At 43.3% G+C, this 22,769-nt stretch overlaps 1 protein-coding gene across 1 annotated transcript in view; it reads left to right on the top strand.

Moving 5' to 3' along the window:
* Nucleotides 1-22,769, top strand: part of Gipc2 (GIPC PDZ domain containing family member 2) — a 72,333-nt gene that overhangs the window by 5,483 nt on the left and 44,081 nt on the right. The gene's annotated exons all lie outside the window — the stretch shown is intronic.

Genomic DNA, 22,769 nt, shown 5'->3' with positions numbered 1-22,769 from the left:
ACATGTGCCACCTGGTATTCCCGAACTTACCTTGTCATACACACATGCGGCGACAGCAGCTGCAATAACACACAGAACCAACAGCAAAGTGCTGGGCAGGGGATAGATGGGGAACGGGAACCTGCGTGCTGCTGACGGGATGTAAGTTAGTGCAGCTACTATGAGTTAGTATACATGTTCCAAAAAAAAATAATGCCATAGAGTCAAACTGTACAGTTTATCTGCAATTGCTCAAAGGCCTTTCAATTAGAATGTCTTAGAGGGACCTACACAGCCATGTTTATTGATGCACTATTCAAAGCTGAGTTACAGAATCAGCTTAGGTGTCTGTTAGAGAGAGAGAGAGAGAGAGAGAGAGAGAGAGAGAGAGGAGGAAAGAGTGGTTAATTCATCACATAAATGAAAGACATCTTTTCAGAAAACTGAATAGTGATTTTTTTCATTTGTTATATGTGTGGAAGTGGATGGTGTGTGTATATGTGGTATTTGTGTGTGTGTGGGGTGCATGTGTACATTGTATATATGTGTGTACAGTGTATATGTTTGGCTCATACACACATGAGTGTGCGTGCACATGCATATAATACTTGAATACAGAGACCAGATCGGAGTGTGGGATGCCTTCTTCTACTCTCTGCCTTACTGCTTTGAGACAGAGCCTCTCACTTAGTCTGGCCCTCCCCATTGCAGCTAGGCCAGTGGCCAGTGGACTCTTAGACGCTGCCTGTCTTTGTCCCACAACACTGGGCTCACAGGCAGAGCCAGACTTAGGGTTTTACATGAGTGTTGGTTTGAACTCAGGTCTTCCCCCTTGTATAAGCTCCGTAACCACTCAGCCAACCCCTAAAGTGTTTTTTAAAGCACTCAGATTATATAAAGGAGTTGAGTCACTGTGCCTGTAGCTCGTGGCTCCTGAGCATCCTTATACATTTTGTTGAGGAGGCGTTTTGAATATTTAACTACTGTAACTGTTCCGCAAGGAGCTGGTGGCTTGATGTGTTTATACAACCTTCCTGTGAGGAATGTCGGCAGGAGCAGGCCGTACATTTGAATGTGGCTAGAAGCTGGTCTATCCCGAAACCAGAAACTCAGACTCAGTTTCTTTGCAGTGTTCGGACGTTATTTCCATGTTCTTGATTATACTGGCCAGTGATTTCCCTCCTCACCAGAAATGCTTGTGGCCAGGGTGTTTCAGACTTCTAAAAAATACTTTGGAATATTTGCAAACACACAATGGAAAGTCCTGGGATGGAACCTAAGTCTAAACAGAAAATTAATTTCTGTTTTATACATACTGCATGCACATAGCAAAATTAATTTTTATGTCTTGTATCCATTTCATATACAGCCAGAATGTAATTTGTATTCCATGTTGAGTGTGTGCCCAGATTCAGTCTGCCTGCCATCCCATGAGGTCAGGTGTGCAATTTTCTGCTTGTGGCATGTTGATGCTCAAAGAGTTTCTGATTTGAGAATATTCTGGATAAGAGACATACATCCTTTATCTGTTTGTGTTGTTAGGTACCAAACAGCTCATCGAGTGAGTGGGTGAACCATTTGGTTGTTCCTTCTCTCTTGACCCATCTCATGAGAGTTTGCGATGGAGGTGTCTCTGTTGTACAGACTTGCTGCTTACTCTTGGCTTCAGACAACCGGCCTTTTGAGTAGCTAGGACCATGTGCTGTGTCATCATGTCTAGCCAAAAAAATAACATTTAAATGTGTGATTTTAAAATTTCAAACTCTCAGCCAGGCAGTGGTGGTACATGCCTTTAATCCCAGCACTCGAGACAGGTGGATCTCTGAGTTCGAGCACAGCTTAGTGTACAGATTGAGTTCCAGGACAGCAGGGGCCCACAGAGAAACCCTGTCTCGGAAAACAAAAACAAAATCGAACAAAACAAGCTCTCAATTTCAAAATATTTAATTATCTACTTTAAAGGGAAAACAACCAGTGTTCATTTCAGGGTGTTTGTTCCCATCTCTGGAGCCAGTTCCCACCTTCCATTTTATTGAAGAAGGGTCTCTTGTGTTTCCACCACTGCAGTACAGGCCCACGGGTGTCCAGCTGACTGCCCTGTCTCAGCTCTCATCTGACTGGATGAGTGCTGGGTTTACAGATCTGCACCACTGAGTCCAACTTCTGATTATGTGGCTTCCAGGGACGGGTCACCAGGTCATCAGGTCTAGGTGACTTTTATTCATTGAGCCACACCCCACCCCTTAGTCCCATATCTTAAGCTTACCACTCTTGTCCCTCTTTTATAGTGGAACTCCGTCAGGGCTGCTGTCTCTAATGGGATGTAGTCAGCGTCTCAGTCTGTGCTCCAATCCCTCCATGGCTTCTCATCTCACGTGGAAGAAAATACTGCAGGCCTTGTGATCATTGTTCTTGCTGCCCCAGCCAGTCCCTGACTGTTGGCTTTGACAGGCTTCTTCTGGTAGCATGCTGTCCCCCTGGTGAGTGTCCTCTTGACAAGGCTGACCTGGTCGCCCCTCAGAATGTACAGCACCCCTAATCACAAGCAGACATAGCATTAGGTTTCCTGCACTGCCTTCTACTGTCCAAACTATACGACGATGACATTACTTTCTGTCCTGCACTCCTGAGTGAGCAAAAGCCTCCCAGGGCTACAACTGTATCTTGTTTGTTTACTGGTACAACTCCAAGGGCCTAAAAGCTGGGCCCGACCTGGGACATCCTTGGAAACTTTGTTTTGCTTCATCTGGTTTTTTTTTTTTTTTTTTTTTTTTTTTTTTGAGTTAGGTGCTATGCAGCCTAAGCTATCCTCAAACTCACAGAAATCCTTTTCCCTCAGTCTCGTGAGGGCTGGGGTTACAGGTATGCCCCACCACGCCCAGCTTATGTTACGCTGGGAACTGGGGACTGAACCCAGGGTTTTGTGCATGCTGGACAAGCACTCTACCAACTGAACTATACCCCCAGCCCCGTGGTTTTATATTTATTATTAAAAATGTATTTGTTGGATAAAAGAATCCCCACAAATTTAGTATTTATAATTCTGCATCATTGACATGAAATCTTTAGCTTAATGGAGATATTAACCTTTTCTATTGTATGTAGGAGGAGTGGCTGCTGTCAGGAAGGAAAATGAGGGACATCATATCTGAAACATTTTCTCTTTCTTTCAATCTAATCCAGTTGTGTGTGTGTGTGTGTGTGTGTGTGTGTGTGTGTGTGTGTGTGACAAGCACATAGGCATGCAGGTGCACACATACCTTTCTGTGCATGTGCAGGGGTAGAGGGAGATGTTGGGTGTTTTCTTTTATTGCTCTCTATCTTGTCTTGAGACTTGGTGTCTCACTGAACTGGAAGCTTGCCTCTTTGGCTAGGTCAGCTGGCTGCCCAGTTTCCAGGATCTGCCTGCCTCTGCTCCCCAGTGGTACTAGCATACATAGCAAAGGCCAAGCGAGGATTCAAATTCAAATGTTCATGCTTGCACAGCTTCCTTTAACATAAAAAAATTCATGTGTTTAAGGTGTAAAACAGTGTGTGTGTGTGTATAACAATAATATATATTACAATTACTGCAGTCAAGCTAATTAGCACACCCATCTTATAAATGCTGACATTTGCAGCTGTTTGCAAGCAAAGCTACTTCCTAGTGAGTCACAGCATATGGGGAGCTGCCTTTTGAAGCTTCTCATTTTCCCTTCCCGACTCCTTGGTACCAGCGCCAAGCTCCTGTGAAGACCAGTACTGTGCACTTCTGTGGCAGTTCTGGAGAACATAAAATGTTCTTCAGTCTTCACCATTTCCCAGCGACACAGATAACTGTCAGGTGGAACTACTGTCAACCTGGCTCATACATGTGAACTCCAGGAAGACTGGGGAACCTGGGATTCACAGACCTGTAGGGAACTCCCACACCCAAACAAGAGAATGTCACACAAATCGGGGGCGGGGAGGATTGGGAACTTGGAATCATTGTTACTACTGATTTCTGAGGACAATGAAGTAAGCCCAGCAGAGTGTGAGGAGAAACAAGCTGATGTCCTGAGGTAGGCTGGTACTTGAGGTAACCTTGGCAGCCTGCTCTTGTGCAGAAACAGAGTGAGGGTGTCAGGTAAAACCTCTGATATTCCCAATCAACAGCTTTTCTAAGGTGCATGGTTGTAGGATTGGCCCCATTTCCTGAGCATGCACGGGGCAAACCTATGGTTTGATGGCCTTGCTCCCAGGTCACTACTCACTAAACTTGAATCCATCCTTCCTTTCTTCTTTCCTTCCTTCCTTCCTTCCTTCCGTCCTTCCTTTCTCTCTCTTCCTCTCTTTTCTCCTTCACTTCCATTTGCTTCTGATTTGTTTTTTATTTACTCTTTGACAATTTTTATGCACACTGAGTATTTTGATCAGATTCCCCTCCCCTTACCCTGTCTCATCCCTTCCCACTGCTGCTGCATACCCCTCCTTCCCAGCAAGCCCCTCTCCTCCTTCATGTCCTGTTTTGTTTTGGCCCAGTGAGTTTAGCTAGGGTTGCTCGCATGGAGCGTGAGTGCGGACTTATCACTGGAGCATACCATCTTATACTCTTACGTGTGTGTGTGTGTGTGTGTGTGTGTGTGTGTGTGTGTGTGTAAGAAGAACTCAGGACCTTGTGCATGCTAAGCATGTGCTCTACCCATGAGATACAGCCATCCAATGGTACGTATGTGTATATGCATGTATATGGAGATGAGAGGTCAACCTTGGGTGGTGGTCTTCAGGGACTGTCCACTTTGTCTTTTGAGATAGGGTCTCTTACTAAAATGGAGTCAAGTAGGCTGGATGGTGATTGAGGCCCAGGACCCACCTGACTCTCTGTGCTTGCACTGGGGTTTACAAGTGCACATCACCATGAGTAGTTTTTATTTTATTTATGTGTATATGTGTATGCCTGTTTGTCTGCATATGCACTGTGTGCATGCAGGTGCCTGTGGAACCCAGAAGAGGGTGTTAGAACCTATGGAACTAGAGTTACAGGTGGTTGTGAGCTGCCTAAAGCCAGTAACCAGAGTCCTCTTTAAGAGCAGCAAGTGTTCTTGACCTCCGAGCCATCTCTCCTGTACACCCTCCCCCACATAGGCTCATGGGAATGAAGTCAGTTCTTCATGCTTGCATGGCAAGTGATTTACTGTCTGAGCTTCGGACCTCCATGCCCATCTTTTTAGCACCACACCAAGACCCCAAAGCTCCCCTGGGAATGCGGTCTCAGGAGAGTTCTCATTATATGGGGGACCGAACTTTGGGGCATAACTCCTGCTGGCCTCTGGATGAGCTTCACTGATGGTAGCCGATGTCATTGTATCTGTCGTGCAATTGGTCCTAATGGCTTCCACCAGCTTAGCCAGAGCACCCTTGTCTTCCGAGTTAACCTGTGTGCAGGCATCAGTGGTACACATCTTCCTGTGGACCAGGAATTTCCCTTGATGATGTAGTAGGGCACCCCCATCTTTTGACACAGGGCAGGCAGGAAAACCACCAGCTCAATGGGGTCTACATCATGGGCAATCACCACCAGCTGAGCCTTCTTGTTCTCCACCAAGGTGGTGACTGTGTTGACTCCTGCTCGGAGGACAGGTGGTCTCTCAGTTGGGACGTCCCCTTTGCCAGCAGCTTTCTTCTCAGCACGGGCCAGTAGCCTTTGCTTCTTCTCTTGCTGTGTCTCTGGCCTGTACTTGTGGGCAAGCTTAAGCAGCTGAGTAGCTATTTGCCTGTCCAGGGCCTGGGTGAACTGGTTAATGGCAGGAGGTACTTTGAGCTGCTTATAGAGAATGGCCCTTTGCTGCTGCAGTTTGGTGTAGTGGGGCCACTTAACGAAGCGTGTTAGATTGCTTTTGGGCTGGATGTCCTGTCCAGTGCTGAAGTTCTTGGGCCTTGTCTTTTTTGTTTGTTTGTTTGTTTTTTGAGACAGGGTTTCTCTGTGTAGCCCTGACTGTCCTGGAACTCACTCTGTAGACCAGGCTGACCTTGAACTCAGAAATCCGCCTGCCTCTGCCTCCCAAGTGCTGGGATTAAAGGCGTGTGCCACCACTACCCAGGGCCTTGTCTTAAACAAAGATTAACTACCTTTTTGGCCTCCTGTTTCTTCATGATGGCAGGGGCTGGGCGGGGCCACCTTCTTCCCTTTGGCCTTCTTTGTGCATCTTGCTCCGCTGGAGGCTGCCTTTTTAAATGTTGTCTTTTGTTTTAATTATTTTTTTAACTCACATTCCAGTCTTAAAACTGTGATTCCTCCAAGAAACTTTCTCTATGGGCCTCCCCATCCCACCTAACACTGACAAGAACATAGTGTGCAGCATAGCATCAGTACCCTGAGTTAACTCAGTGTCATCTTGCTCTCTCCTTGACAGCTGGGCTGTTAAAACATCCTGTTTCTTAAGTCACCAAGTGGTCAGGTGCTCCGTGAACCTTTGCTAAATAAATGTTCATGGTGGATACAGTGTGATGAAGCTGAGAGTATAGATGGTAGTGGGATGGAGTCTCCTATAGGGTGTAGGAGAAGGGACTTTAGGGCATAGAGGGGCTTTAAGGTGTGTTGGGGGCTTTAGTGTGAGGGGAGGGGCTTTAGTGTATGTGGGGTAGGGGCTATAGGGTATGGGGGGGCAGCTGTACTATAGAGTGTGTGCATTGAGAGAGGAGGGGGCAGCTTTACTCTCCAGGCCGAGAAAGTGACTCAGTTTTAGAAGGTGCAGAAATGCCTGACTCTGGTTGTAAAGGTAGAACTTAATCAACCATGCATTTGCTTTGTTTTCTCTATAAATAAGGTTTGGTTTGCTGCTATTTTCTGGATTTGTGCTCTCTTGCCTGCGAATTTATGAATGTGTTAACAGTCACTTTGTGTGCTTAGGATTCCCCTATGTACAATATATACATAATACATACATATATACGTATATATATGTATGTGTGTATGTGTGAGTATATATATGTGTGTGTGTGTATATATGTGTGTGTGTATGTGTGTATATATATGTGTGTGTGTGTGAGAATATGTGTGTATATATATGTGTGTGTATGCGTGTGTGTTCCCCCCCCACTCTGAACATTATCATGTGCAAGCTTCAAGAAAAACGACTCATTCTGAGAAGGAAAAGGGAGGGCTGTTGGGATGGCTTTGTGAGTAAAGGCCCTTATGGTCAAGCTTGGGACCCTGAGTTCCGTACCTGGGCCTGCATACTGGAAGGACAGAACTCCTGCCACAAGTTGTCCTCTCTCTTCCCTGTTCCTGCTATGGTACACACTCATATCTGTACACACACACACACACACACACACACACACACACACACACGAATAAGCAATGAAGACCAAGAAGCACGGAGAGGAGAGCACAGAGTTGGGCTGAGAAGTTTAGCCTGAAGGAGCTGGTTAGACGTCCCCGGCTATCTGGAGCCTGCAGTGGGTCCCTGGCTATCTGGAGCCTGCAGTGGGTATGCTATACAAGAGATAGAGACACTCAGATAACCTGAGCCAAACTGTGTAGGCGGCTGGAATGAATTACCCTAGACTGAGTGGCTAATAAGATCCTTTCTAGGGCTGGGAGGTGGCTCAGCAGGTAAAGTAGTGGTGTGTCAGTGAGAGGCCGCAAGTTCAAATCTCCAGAACTCACAGAAAGCTGGATATGATAGCATACCTATAATCTCCGTGTATGTGGAAAGATAGAGACAGGAGACTCCCAGGAAGCCTTAGAGCTTGTTGTCCTGGTGAACACGTTCAGGGAGCAAAAAGAGAGAGCCTGACTCAACCAAGGTAGGTGAGGACTGACACCTGACGCTGCCCTCTGACCTATACATATGCACACACACACACACACACACACACACACACACACACACACAGAGAGAGAGAGAGAGAGAGAGAGAGAGAGAGAGAGAGACAGACAGACAGACAGACAGACACATATACACACAGACACACACAGACAGACAAAGACACAGACAGACAGACAGACACAAGAACGCATGCACACCGTTTTTTCTTTTTAAAGCAAACAATCCCTTTCCTTTTTTGTTGGGGGACTATAGAGTTTTCTGTGCCCTACATTATGAGTCACAAACCAGGTTCTCAGTCTCTGTGTGTCAGGGTCCAGTGTTGGTGGGTCAGGACCCTTTCATGCCTGTGGCTCCTTGATTCAGCTCTGTGCTGCCTGCAGTGTCAAGTGGGGTAGGCAGGTGAAGACTGAGGGTCCTGCAGAAGATCTGGCTGTGCTGAGCATTCTGAGACAACTTGAATTAGGGAAAGGTTAGCTGTGCTGTTATCTCATGACGTGCCAGCAATGTGGTGTGTGCTGTTCTCTAGGGCCTCTGTGAATCCTCTTCTCCTTTGTCTGGAAGTTTTCCCTCTAGTGTTTCTCATTCACCTGTTCTTTTGCTGGAGAACACAGCGTCCCAATGCCTTCCCTCTACCTTGGGACTGATTGCATGCCTCTCCCCTGTGTGTCAGTAACTCTTGTCTGACTGTTGATCTGTTCTCTCTCCTCTGATTTTGAGAGCTACTCTGGGCAGGAACCAACATTAGACTACAGTTAAAGTTTTATAATGCTAAGTTTTTTATTATGGAAACTTTACGTGCAAAAGCAAGAGGGTAATAGAATTTATTCCTGCACCCAGCGCCGGCAGCTATCAAACATTTGCCAACGTTTCATCCTCTCATCCTCCACTAAAAGAGTTTTTATTGTTGTTGAACAAATGTAAACAGAGGAAGGCACACGAGGCAAATATTGTATATAATGGAGCAGTTCAACAGCCTTGAAGCCAGGAGCATAAGGAGATAAGCCATTTCCCAGAAGAATCTTCAGCGTGTTTCCTCCCATAAGAGTGACCACTGTCTTGACTTTTATGGTAATGTGTCTCACACAAATCTTTATAGTGTTTAAAAATTATTTATGAGTGAGAATATGTGTCACATGTATACAGGTGCTTAGAGTGAGTGTGTCACATGTATACAGGTGCTGAGAGTGAGTATGTGTGTTACATGTATGCGGGTGCTGAGAGTGAGTATGTGTGTCACATGTATGCAGACTCTGAGAGTGAGTACATGTGTCACATGTATTCAGGTACTGAGGCAGCTGGAAGAGGACACTGGGTCTCTTGGAACTGAGTTACAGATGGTTGTGAGCTGCCATGTGGATGCTGGGAATTGAGCCTGGGTTCTCTGCAAGAGCAGCAAGTGCTCCTAACTGCAGAGCAATCTCTCCAGCCATGATGTTTATAATTTTATCACTTCAGTATATCCCTCAACCCCTTTCAAAATTGAGGCAGTGTCCTGTATGGTACCAAACTCCATCTGTAAACGAGAAAGTACTTCAACTTCTTCTTTTAAATATTCCTTTATTTATTTGTATGTAGAGTGCACAGCTATGGCAGGGGTATGAGGCTGGACGATGGTGTGGGCATGTAGGAGTTGGTTCTCTCCTTCCTCCAGCTGGATCCAGGAGCCTAACTTGAGTCATCTGTTAGTAAAGGTGACAGACACCTTTACCCCTCTAGTCAGCTTTTGATTTTCAATTTCTGACCCTCCTTTTCTACCTTCCTAAATCTGGGGGATTAATGACCATCAAACCTAGTAGTAATAATTAGTTTCAAGGGATTAATTATGTGTTGTTAAGACTTGAACCTTAGTGTCAGATGTCAGGGCTTCACGTCTGCTTGGTAAAGATAGTGTAACATAACTGTGTGGTTATCACTTTCCCCATACATTAAAAATAAACCTGGTTAGAAGTATTCTGAACACCTGTTCTATACGGTTGGTAGTGGCAGGAGAGGAGTGGTTTTAAGAAAGACAGAGGCCTGGAAAGGGAAGGCACCGTGAGCATAACTGTGTCCCACGGTGTCTTCCAGGTGTTAGAAGAAGTGATAGTGTGTCATCAAGAAGGAGCCAAAATTGAAAGATTTTCCTAAAAGCCCGTGTGTCTCCTGGAAGGGTTTCTTCTGTTGTTTTTCCTCTGTCTCCTGAGGATAAACCCCCTGAGCTAGCCAAGGGTGTTCCTTGAAACTTATTATTCAGAGAGACGTAACTAATTAACAAATAGCTTTGAGCTAGATGCTTGCTGAGCTAGAGAGAAGAAAGGCAAGAGAAGAGGTGGCTTCTCTGAGTTAGGATACAAACAAACAAACCTTGCCCACTGCCTTAGGGACCATAGCTCCTATGTGGTGGGCTGAGTGTTTGCAGTATTAAAGGTGTAGCTGGAAGTCAAAGCTGTGACTTAGCTGACACCAGCGAGGTCCTGCAGGTTTTCTGGATATCTGAAAAACAGGAAGGGACCTCAGAGTTTGCTAGTCGCAGGATGTTCAGGTTTCAGAAACGTATCTGCCCTCTGTTAGTGGCTGAGTGAGTTAAGAATTCAAGTGTTGAGAATGCATCTTTGTTATGTGTATAAAAATCTCCCTGGAGATAAAGTCTCGTAGAGCGACAGGTCCAACTGTTTTCATTTGGTGGCTGACACCCAGGATCCACATGTCACAGGTTCCTAAGTTACAGTGTTAAAGTGGCCTTGGTATCACACAGTATCAGAGTGAGGGAGCTGGTGATTCTGCATCTTTGTTAAGATGATTCTCACATCCAAGTGTTACTTTCATGTAGTGGTGGCTGGTTGTTTGGTGTTAGCACCATTTTCTTCGGTGACCCAGGGCCAATTCTGACTCAGCCTTCCGAGCTCATGGTCTGGTTTCTGTCAGGATGTTCCCCCTTCCTGTCACTTCTGTCTCTTTCTGTATCCTTTGTACTTCCCACTCTCTAGCTTGATTTTTCCTGTCTGTAAATATAGCTGGGAGAAGGGAAGTACACACCAGGAAACAGGAAGAGCATAGTTACTGGTGCCTTCCTAGTGTACCCTTATATGTGCTATCTCATCTAAAGTGAGGATTCCTTCAGAACCTCTAGAGATTGCCTGGATCCACAGTGGAGGCAGCTGGGATTCACAGTATAGGTGAAATACACAAGTGCAGGGCAATGCCTTTGACCCCAGTGTCTTGTCCAAATCTCAAGTTTGTTTCCTCGCCTCTGTCTGCCCACCCAACACAAGGTCTTGTGTAGTTAGGCTTGCCTCTGAATCTCTATGTGGCCCAAACTGGTCTCAAAATCACCACCCTTCCTGCGTGTCTTCCTTCAATGCTGTACAGAATGATTCTTTTTTTTTTTTTTTTTTTTTTTTTTTTTTTTTTTTAATGTGGTCTACATATGTAGTTCTCTGGTAACCCATGAGGTAGACCAGGCTGGCCATGAGCTCTCACATGTCCACCTGCCTCTGCCTCTGAAGTGCTGGGATTAAAGGTGTGCCCCACTATGTCTGCCTCCACAGCTGATTCTTAACTTTATATTCAAATTCGTCTAATACTAAATGTGCGATACAATTTTGCCTCTCTGTAATAATATTTTAAGCATTGTCTATCTACACATGCAATTTAAAACATAATATATTAATTAACCATAATATTAGAGAGAAATATAGTTTTTAGTACACAGATATTTTGGAAAAATAGAAGACACATGTTTGTACCTGTAGGAAATTAAAAATAGATTTATCATAATAAAAATAGAATAATATCTCACTGAATAGTTATATATTCTATGTCTTAGTTAAGATTTTACTGCTGTGAACAGACACCATGACCAAAGCAACTCTTATAAGGACAATATTTAATTGGGGCTGGCTTACAGGTTCAGAGGTTCAGTCCATTATCATCAAGGCAGGAACATGGTAGCATCCAGGCAGGCATGGTACAGGAGGAGCTGAGAGTTCTACATCTTCATCTGAAGGCTGATAGGAGAGGCTGACTTCCAAGCAGCTAGGATGAGGGTCTTAAAGTCCACACCCACATTGACAAACCTACTCCAACAAGGCCACACCTCCTAACAGTTCCACTCCCTGTGCTGAGCATACACAAACCACGGATCCCCCTCATTCTTTCTCACTTTTTTTTTTTTTTTTTTTTTTTTTTTTATGACAGGGCCTCACCCTGGGACTTACCATGTGGCCCAGGATGGGTTGAGCTTGTGGTAATTCAGTATGAGCCTCCCAAACGCTGGGATTATAGGTATGGACCACCATGCCCAGCTTACTTTTGTCTCCATATGTGACATATAAAGTTTGTAAGTGTTTAACCTAACTATCGGGTTATAGCAAGTGTGTGTGTGTGTGTGTGTGTGTGTGGTGCTGGAAGAGGCCAGGAGAAGGCCTTGAGTGCTCTGGAACTGGAGTTACAGGCATGTGGATGCTGAAAATTGAACCCAGGCTCTGGAAGAACAGCCAGCACTCTTAACTTCTGAGTTATTACTCTAGCCTCCCACGGAATTTTAAAATAGAGAACGACCAAGAAATGTTTATGAACCCTTGGAACTATTTATTGCAACACAGCAGCACCAGGAGCTGACTGAAATGCATGCTAAAGGTCAGATAACACCGGCAGTGCACTGGTTAGTGATGTCGCCATCTCAAATGAAGGACCCTTGCTTTTGCATAAAACAAATGGGTCTTTGATTTGCATGGTCACTGCAGTCTGGGAGAATTCAGAACAAAGAGTACTTACTTCCCACCTAGAGCCTAGGCTTCAGTAATTGTATTTCCCACCTTGCCAGTCTGAATATCTAACAAGACACTTGAAAATTATTTGGAATGTTTCCCAATTCTTCACCAAGCCTGGCAGTTCATGTGGCATCTCTGAGCCCTTCCAAACCTCCTGCAAATGCCAGTGTCACCTGATCATTGTAACATCCAAGAGCTCTCCCAGATCTCGGCTATTTCCTTAGAGGTTGGTACCACCCACCCTCGCCCTGGTACATTGCTTGCTTCTGGCTACTGTCGGTGATGCTGCACACCTAGAAGATAGGACATCTCTGCTGGGTTTATGCTTTTAGATCAATCGTATGGAATGCTTTGGTTCTTCTCTAGATGCTGAAAATAGGAATCCAGGCAAGCACTGAGCACAGTCCTGGCTCTTACAGGTTTATAATGTGCAGAGTAGAGCATGTGGTTGCAGTGGCTCAGAGTGTCGCAGGCTACTGCAGCTCTACACAGGTTTACAAGGTTCCTGACAGGTGGTGAGTCAGCATGGTGCAAAGAAAAAGAGGTCGGATTGGAGGTGGGTTTTGGGAAGGCATTTCTCCGTGTGTTATTGCTAAGCATAGAATATGCTGTGATGGGCTTATTCTCAGTGTGTGATTCTGCTAATCTACTAAACGTTCTGCTAAACACGCACCCACGTTCAGCAGCCCAAGCTAAGTTTCACCCATCCTGATACCCATTATGTTTCTAGAATCTTGCTAATTATGTTCATATCATGACCCTAGAAGTCCAGGCTGGGGAGTTAGGGATGGTTATCAATGACAGATCCAGAAGAACAATTCAAGTAGTCGCTCCCCAGCACCGGTGTCTTAAGATTTTCCTTCATTTTTAGTTAAAAGTTGCTCTTATTGTTGTAATTGTTAGTCTCTCTCTCTCTCTCTCTCTCTCTCTCTCTCTCTCTCTCTCTCTCTCTCTCTCTCTCTCTCTCTGTGTGTGTGTCTGTCTGTCTGTCTGTCTTCAGACATGTGAGTGCCATGGCATATAAACTCCAGAGTGCAATGTTCAGGAGATGCTCTGTCCTCCCATGTTTTTGAGGAAGCTTTCTTCCGCTCTTTCTGCCGCACTCGCTACCCCAAGCTCCCTGGTCCTGGCTGAGTCTCCTGTTCTGCACTCCTGTATTGGAGTGCTGGGTTTTAGGTGCCCACCATCAAATCTGGCTTTTTCACAAGGGTTCTGGGAACCAGACTCAGATCAGCTCAAATTGAGCCATCCCACCAGAATCTTCTTCTTCTTCTTGTTTTAATTTTAATTTTAATATTTTTGTTTTGTTTTATTTTTCGAGACAGGGCTTCTCTGTGTAGCTTACTGTCCTGGAACTTACTCTGTAGACCAGGCTAGCCTCAACAGAATCTTCTTTGTAATACATGTTTTTTAGCCTCAACACACTTACACAGGACTGTGACTGTTGGTACTTTTAAGAAGAAATGAAAGACAAATAGGAGACCATACAGTTATGTCACACACCCAAATAATGCAGAAAGCAAAAGAAGTTATGAGACCAAGGATAACCTGGGATAAAGTTAACCCAATGATAACCAAATTGCCTGAGGGCAGACAAGAAGGAGATTGGAGGTAAAAAGTTTGTTATACATTTGCAGTGGAGTAGCAGCAGGATTTCCCTCCATCCCTCATCCCTTCATCCCCCATCACACCATCTTCCCTTCTCAGAATGGTGAGGGTTACACATGACAGGATCCGAGGGGAACTGGAAGAAGGGAGCATGTGTGGTCATAAAAATAGAAGCAGGTAGCACAGGCACAGAGTCAGTACCCAGCCTGGAGCCAGGGGCCTGGTACTGTTCGTTCTGGCTCTGATGTGGTGACACATTCTTGGGAGTTGAGCATGGAGTCCAGTAGTGGCCTGCCAGCCTTTTGGAAACCCTTCTAACCCTGCTGGGTTCTCTCTCCTCCAAATACTCTGCCTACCATAGTACTAGGGATCTCAAAGGCTGAATAGACATGATGCTGGCAAGTAGAGGGTGGGAAGAAACTGTGGTGGGAGCAGGGGGAAGAGAGGTGGGGGGGGGAGGGAGGGAGAAGGGGCAGGGAGAAAGCTTAAGCAAAATTCCCAGCACAGAGACCTTTACTTAGGCCTGTGACCTACCCATCCACAGAGACCTGTCAGCCTTTTCCCCTTTCCCCAGTGTTTGGTCCTAGAGATCCCCCATCTCTAGAGCAAGAAAGGGATCAAAACTGAGCAACCCCAACCTAGCAGAAACCTCACACATAGTCTGCAATAAGGGAAACCACGCTTGTGTGTTTAGTCACCCCCTCCCAGTCTACCCACCTGTTCATTTCTTACATTTTTCAATTTCTGAACAAAGACTAAAGTTCCTGAAATGGTCTCCCTTCTCCCAAATTATTTAACCTCATCTAGGGAGTCCTAAAGGACTGTTTCCTAACAATTTCCAAATGTGTTGGTCTAGAATAAATATCCATCTCCTGGTCCCTCTGCCCTCTCTTTCTGATAGTGTATCCTTTTCCAGGTGTTCCATTTGCTGTCTGAATTTCTGTTCTCGACTGTAGTAACAGAGTGCCTTCCTGCTCTAGACTGTAGTGACAGAGTGCCTTCCTGCTCTAGGCTGTGTGTGTGTGTGTGTGTGTGTGTGTGTGTGTGCACATGCATACAAAAACCCACAGAAGTCAGAAGGCAGCATCAGATGCCTGGAGCTGGAATTTTACCCAGAGGTGATTGTAAACTCCCTGACATGGATGCTGGGAACTGACCTCCAGTTCTCTCCCACCGCAGCAAGTCTAACTGCTAAACCTACTCTTCATCCCCATGTAGGTCATTTTCCAGTGTCACCTGCTCCTTAGACATTTTATTCTAAGTGTTAACAAGTCAGCTTCCCAGGCCAACAGGAACAGAGTTCTTCTCTCTGGAAAACAAAGTGGAATATTTAGCTTAAAGATTCTCTTGATGCCGAACAACCACCTTCACAACTATATACTCAGGTTTGATGGTGACTGGTGAGCTTAGTTCATGGATCTCATCACATATTTATTATGTTTATACGCCGTTCCGCTGTGCCATGATGTAAACTACTGACCTAGTCTCCTTGCCTGGCTGTGTTCTTCCCCATCTTTTGCATCAAGGAGGAAGACACTTTAAGGAAGATAACTGGTTCAGAAAGCTGGAAACGGACACATCGTTTGATTTATGATGTCTTGAAGTTGGCAAGTAGCTTACATTACTCGGATGGGATAAACTAAGCCATCTCTTCTCACTGCAGGGATATTGTGGGAGAGGGCAATGTCTCACTTGCTGGGTTAGCATCTGGGTTGTGACCGCATAGGCAAGATTAAAATCCATGCCCTCCTGCCCTTCTCTTGGGTCTCGGGAACTGCTTTGCACTTTTGATTTTCTTAGATACATAGTTCCCTCAATTAGACTTCACAGCAGAAAAATTTGTTCCTTTAGTTATTCTGGGAAGTCATTTGGTGGTTTAAAAATATGGATTTCACTTTCATTTTTTTTTTCTTGATAGAATTCCTTTGTCATACTATTTTAGTCATTAAAAACACTGGGAAAAAGTAGTTGTGCCGGCCAAAGATTACACAGAGTGATTCACTTTTTATTTAGGGATTGCCATTGCTGACCTCGGGAGGCTAATTTAGAAGTGAATCATTTATAGAAAGTTCTACCCTGTTCGACACAGGGCTTTCTGCAATATCCTCATGAGGGCGTAAATAAAGCACATGCTATCATGTTTCTAAATGTCTGCCTTGTTGCCAATTTTATCTTTTCTAAGCCGTGAAACTGTTTCTAGTGACTACAGGTATTAAGGCACTATGTATAGCATGGTGCATTGTTTGAAACAATACTAGAGTTTTAGTGTGTCTATTATAGTGAGAAAATACTAGACAGGAGATTTTAGAATGACTGTTTATAATACAGAGAAATTAATGTAAATAGTTTAAAATAACCAGAAATGACATTAAAAGAAAGCTTCTCAATTATTATAATTCAAATTGAGCTATCATGCTTTGATGGTATTTGTACATTTCTTAAAACACCTAATGTGTGTGACATTTAGAGCCATTTACAAGAAATTCATTTTGGAAGCTGTCTTACTCCTTTAGAAAATGAACACTTTACTACAAAAACCAATTAGTTTTTATTTAGTTTTACACAGCATAAAATACCTAATCTCTGAATTGTAGAAGTTTCTCCCTGAAGACTGAATTTATATTAACACCGTAGATAAAGAATTATGGGTTAGGAAAAAAAAAAAACCTGAAACACTGAAGTCTGAATTCTTGTTGTGACTTTGACCTTAAACAGACAAACTCTGTGGTCTGAGCTGATGAGCACAGGGCTGGTCTACGTGCCTTCACATCTGAGTCAGACGATTAGTTGTGCTTACAGTGGGAGGTGATGGGGGCTTGGATGGCTCTGTGCAGATGTTAGAACTCGGAGACACATTGGAGGGCAAAGAGATTGGGATTAGTCAACCGTGGCTGGAGTCCTAGACAAAACCCCTTTTTACTCTCTAAGCCATTATTTTCTAAGGTAGGAGAAAATAGATAAAAAGACAAGCCTGCAGATATAGTTCGGTGGTAGTGTGTACGTAAAGATTATTTTGGGAGGCAGCCTGTGTTTGACATGGGGCCTGTGGACGTTGGAGAATAGCATTCACCTCGTGCTGAGGCAGGGCCTCTCTTGTTTCTTCCTAGGTGCTGTGATTGTGAGCTTTCAGATGATTCCTTGTTTGTTTCCCAGCTCTATAAGGGAACATTGGGATTATAGATATAAACAACTGCATTTGGCTTTTGTGTGGATTCTAGAGATTGAACTCACACTGTGAGGCTTGTGTGGCAAGAACTGTAACCCCTGAGCCTCCTCACCGGCTCCGAAGCATGCTCTTACCATGTTTGGGACTGTGCCCTAAAACAGATAAACAAGATGATAATGAACTAAGCCTGTAGGTTGCTTATCCCTTGGAAAGGCTTCCAATTCGATGTATTTTGAATTCCAATTTTATCTTGGATTTTGGAATATTTGTACATTTAACACAAAGTTTATTTATAAATTGTTTAATGTCATACACATAGAAGATAACAGTGTATAACACTTTAAAAATTAGTTTTGGGCAGAAAACAAAATTTTGTGGCATAAAATATTCCACAATATAGTGAGGTACAAAACTTTTGGATTGTGGAACATTCTGAATTTGGACTTTCAAATTAGTGTTGTGCAACCTGAAAGACACCATTACCTGGATCTGTTATAACTTCAGGTTGTGTAAATTGCTGGTACCCATAATGCATCAGTGTCTCTTGTCCTTAATACTGGTCTTCTTCTATTCTTTCTGTCTTCCATTTCCTCAGAGTGTTGTTTTCAGTGTTATAGCTGAAGTAGATGCTGGTATCCACTGTGCTTTAGCAAAAGTGGGAGCCCGTGTTGAAATGACATACATCTCATCCCAGTATCAACATAGCTAGGAAATAGTAAGTTATACATTTCTTGTGATAACATGTTTATTCTTTGAGAGTGTGATGGTTTAAATAAGAAATGGCCCCATAAGCTCATAATATTTGAGTGCATAGGCACCATGGAGAACTGTCTGAAAGGATTAGAAGGATTAGGAGGTGTGGCCTTGTGGGAAGAAGTGTGCCATAGGCTTTGAGGTTTCTAAAGCCCACACAAAGCCCAATCTCTCTTTGCTTTTGGATTAGGATGCAGCTCTTAGCTGCTTCTCCAACAGCTTGTTTGCATGGTTCCTGTCATGATGATAATGGACTAAGCCTGTGAAACTCTTAGCCAGCCCCAACTAATGCTTTCTTTCCTAAGAGTTGTCTTGGTCATGGTGTCTCTTCACAGTAATAGAACACCGACTAAGGCATGGGGGATCATATATCAGAAGGCGCTGATCTTTTTGGATTTTTTTTTTTGGAGAGGTCATTAGACAGTCTTTGCTGGCCTAGAACTCACTATATAGACCAGTCTCTAAAATGTAGACAATATGAACCTCTCAGGGTTGGAACAATAGTTCAGCAGTGAAGAGCACTGGCTGCTCTTTCAGAGGATCAGAGTTCAGATGCCAGTTACCCATATCAGGGCTCACACCCACCCATAACTCCAACTCCGGGGGGATCAAACACTTCTAATATCTTTAGACACCCTCACTCAGATGTATACACTTCACGTACAGAAACATACACATATGCATAATTAAAATTAAATCTGAAAATAAAAGAGAATAGCCTAGTCAAACCTAGACACTAAGAACAGAAAGACAACCCCCTGGTTTTCTTATGAGTAATGATGGAATGAAAAATCTTCAAAGGAGAGTGGAATGCTTGGTTTACTCACTTTCAATTTCCCATTATTTTCTGCAGTGACACTAACTGATATTTCTACATTTCATATTTGAGATAAAGGGTACAAAAAAGCAAGATTCTTGAGAAAACTGAGATGTAAGAAAGCAGTTATAAAAATTTTTAGGGGGGCTGGAGAGATGGCTCAGCGGTTAAGAACACTGACTGCTCTCAGGACTCAGAGGTCCTGAGTTCAATTCCCAGCAACCACATGGTTGCTCACAACCACCTGTAATGGAATCCAATGCCCTCATCTGGTGTGTCTGAAGATAGCTACAGTGTACTCATCATATAAAATAAATAAATAAAATCTTAAAAAAAAATTTTTAGTAACGATGCTGTAGATTGCCACAGGAGATAACTGTTTTTTGCTGCTTACACTTAAAACTGAACCCATAAGAGTGGGTGTGTCTCTGATTCTTTTGCCTGCTTTTGGGGCTCTTTCTCCTGTTGGGTTGCCTTGTCCAGCCTCCATATGAGGGTTTGTGTGTAGTCTTTTTGTATCTTGTATTGTTGTGTTTGGTTGTTGTCTCTTGGAGGACTGCTCTTTTCTTTTTTTGTTTGTTTTTTTTTTTTTTGTTTGTTTGTTTGTTTTGTTTTTTCGAGACAGAGTTTCTCTGTGTAGCCCTGGCTGTCCTGGAACTCACTCTGTAGACCAGGCTGGCCTCGAACTCAGAAATCCGCCTGCCTCTGCCTCCCAAGTGCTGGGATTAAAGGCGTGCGCCACCACCACCAGGCCGACTGCTCTTTTCTGAAGGAAAATATAGAGGGAGTGTTTCTGAGGAAGGAGAGGTGGGTGAGGGGTGTGTGTGTGGGGGGGTAAAGGACGTACACCAGGAGGGAGGAGTTGAGGGAGTGTAAACTGCAGTCAGAATGTATTGTGTGAGAGAAAAATATATATTTACAAACCACACCCACAAATAATGCATTTCTAGGTGCACAAACCATGACTTCTTTATTCACATATTGTTGGAACATTAGAATCTTCAGGCAGCGTAGTTCCTGTTTAAGGAAAACATCAAACAAAAGGAGATCTGGAAATGAACTTCCTGGAGTTTTAAAAATAATTTGGGTGTGTTTTGTGGATTTATTTATCTGTCTATGGGCTAGAACATCTGCTGAAGCACTGGGGACAAATATTTATTCTGTGCCATACACAAAGTATCCTTGTAGAATATGTATCGGAGCCACCATAGGGAATGTAGCATTAATGTATAGTGCTGGTTCTGTGCTCAGGCTTTAGTTGTCCTGACCAGATGAGTTTCTATGATCAGTAGTAACAAGTAGAAATTTAAAAACAGAAATGGCAGAAATTTAAAAACACTGGGAAAGTAGCAATTAAAGAATAAATACATAGTAAGAATACTGTCTATCTTTTAGTTTAAAATATTGAATAATTAGTCAGAGTTGTCTAGAGGAACAGAACTGATAGAATTTATATATTCATTTATATGTTATGAATATATAAATGATATTTATATAAAATTATGATTATTTATATAAAGAATATATAATATATCATATTATATATAATTATATATAATATAAATGTATATACAATTATATATTAATAATATATATTAGAGCTCTCTCTCTCTCTATATATATATATATATATATATATATAGAGAGAGAGATATAGAGAGAGATATATATAGCTATATATATATATAGAGAGAGAGCTCTAATATATATAATATATATTTATATAATATATAATATATTTATATAATAATATATTTATATAATATATAATATATATAATAATAATATATATATTATATATATATATGAAGGGGACTTATTAGAGTGACTTACTTACAGGCTGTGGTCCAGCTAGTTCAACAATGGCTGTCTACCATGACAAGTCTAAGAATCCACTAGTTGTTCAGTCCATGAGATGAGACCAGATGTCTCAGTAGGCCTTCAGTATCTGTTGGAATCCCAAAGTCGGCTCTAATGCTGGTGATGTAAGATCGAGGGCCAGCGAAGAGCAAAAGCCACTTTCCTCCTCGTTTGTTCTTACGTAGGCTGCCACCAGTGGGTGCGACCCAGGGTCTGACCTCAAGTGCTGTGGACTTAGGGTGAGGCTCAGATGACCTAGTTAATTAACTAATAAAAATCCCTCACACAAGTGCCTGACAACTTAGGTTAGTTTTAGTTAATTCCTGTTAATTAGTAGGTTAGGTTTAATTCATTCCTGATATAGTCAAGTTGATAACCAAGTGTGGCTATCACATATGGTTTCTGGGGGAAATGAAATTTATCCTGGTTATGACCTTTAAAAAAGGAGCGGGATCTAACTTGGTCTCCCCAGATCTGCAGTTTAAGGAGTTCAAGCGTAGTTGAGCTATCACTCAGAAAGCGTCTGTCAAATGGGGACAGTAGCCGGACCCACACTTAGAACTGTCGGTTTGTAAACTTCTTTTTAGGTATAGTCCCTTACTGAGTTTCGTAAGAGCTCTGCCTGTATCCCCAACTTTAGCAATGCCATCCAGGCCTCAGGGTCCCATTGTGCAGCCCAGGTAAGACTGGAACTCACAGAGGACGTCCCTCTGCCTCGGCTTCCGAGTGTTGGGATTTAAAGACATGCACCATCATGCCACGCCCCTCCATCTCTTTTTTATAAACTTTAAGCGGTTGTATTTGCTCGTCGTTGACATACAATTTATTCCTAAAATACTTCACGGACTCTTTAGGTTGTCTGGCGTCTCCCGTGCTGGGTACTGAATCTATTAGAAACAAATAACAACCCCGGTGTTTTACAAGGGGCACAAGAGCCAAGTGAAAGCAGCTCAACAGCAAGTTTCTTTTCATAGAGAACCTGTACTAGGACCCAACTGGATCAGCAGGCATGTGGGCCGGAGGTTACTTGGGTTTTATTCTAGTGAAGCAGGCTCAAGTCCCAGAAATACAGGGAGGTGGCTTTTGTGTAAACAAAAGTTTTGGCTGCTGGGGAAGATTTATGGAGTATTGGCCGTTGGTGGGCTGGCCAACTTTGATAGAAAAAAACAAAAGTGCTTTGTTTTCTTTCCATAAACCCGAGGCATGATTTGCACTAGGCAAGAGGTCCACCACTGAGGTACACCCTTAGCTTCACTTAAATTGCTACTTTGAATCAGTATGATGTGAAAGAAACAAAATATCCCCTTTTTAAAAAGATAAGGCCGGGTGTGGTGGCGCATTCCTCTTCCTTTGATCCCAGTACTCAGGAGGCAGAGGGAGGCAGATCTCTGTGAGCTCAAGGCCAGCCTGGTCTACAGAGTCCAGAATAGGTTTGTTACACAGAGAAACCCTGTGTCGAAACCCCCCCCCCCCCCAAAACCCAACAACAACAAAAACCCAAACAAAACAAAACAAAACAAAACAAAACAAAAAGATATATTTACTGGTTTTGATGTGGTTTCCCTGGTGCTGTGTGTCACTACTGTGTATGGTCATGTGCATCCTGCGGACCTTTGGGAATAGAACTTACGTTTCAGAGGGAATCGTTTAGCTTAAGCCACTTTGAAGTCAATGAAAATTGAACTCAGATCCTTGACTTTGACAAATGATGACTTTAGGACTTGTATTAATTTATTTTGCTAAATTTCCACTTCCTGTTTGTGATATGAGGATACAATGTCCTTTATATAGTCATTATGACTGTGAAATGAGAGAGTGGATATAAATCGCCCAGCATAGGGTCTGGTCTTCAGAAATGTTGAAGACATGTCATCTAATGCTAACATATGAAAACACTGCCTCAAATTCTACCCACACACCAACTACTAATACACTTTATGACAGGGACGTTCACATCATAAATTGAAGACTATTTATTTCATTCGATAGATATTTATTGAATAAGTTCATTAATGGTCAGGGTGTTTTGTTGAAGAAGA

Source organism: Arvicanthis niloticus, chromosome 4, assembly GCF_011762505.2.
Source record: "Arvicanthis niloticus isolate mArvNil1 chromosome 4, mArvNil1.pat.X, whole genome shotgun sequence".
NCBI lineage: Eukaryota > Metazoa > Chordata > Mammalia > Rodentia > Muridae > Arvicanthis > Arvicanthis niloticus.
This window is presented reverse-complemented; position numbering and strand designations above follow the sequence as displayed.